The sequence below is a fragment of the Oryzias melastigma genome, linkage group LG22 (assembly GCF_002922805.2).
Source record: "Oryzias melastigma strain HK-1 linkage group LG22, ASM292280v2, whole genome shotgun sequence".
In the NCBI taxonomy this organism is placed as follows: Eukaryota; Metazoa; Chordata; class Actinopteri; order Beloniformes; family Adrianichthyidae; genus Oryzias; species Oryzias melastigma.
In genome coordinates, this window is record NC_050533.1 from 27,392,195 (window position 1) to 27,392,396 (window position 202).

The following is a 202-nucleotide window of genomic DNA, read 5'->3' on the forward strand; positions in this document are numbered from 1 at the left end:
TAGAACAATGTTTTAAGACTTAATTTTAATTTGAAAGAAACTTCTATGTGCTGCAGTCAGATTAAATTAAATCAGAAATTCTCTACAGTCTATTGAAAACATACCACCGTTATTGTTTAACTATTGTGTACATTACGTATATGTACAATATTTATTAGAAATATTTAAATGTTCCTCACAGTTAGTTTCAATACTACAGTTA

The 202-nt window shown here is 25.7% G+C and overlaps 1 protein-coding gene across 4 annotated transcripts in view; it reads right to left on the reverse strand.

The window, feature by feature from the left end:
- Positions 1-202, reverse strand: part of zfyve21 (zinc finger, FYVE domain containing 21) — a 10,337-nt gene that overhangs the window by 7,866 nt on the left and 2,269 nt on the right. The gene's annotated exons all lie outside the window — the stretch shown is intronic.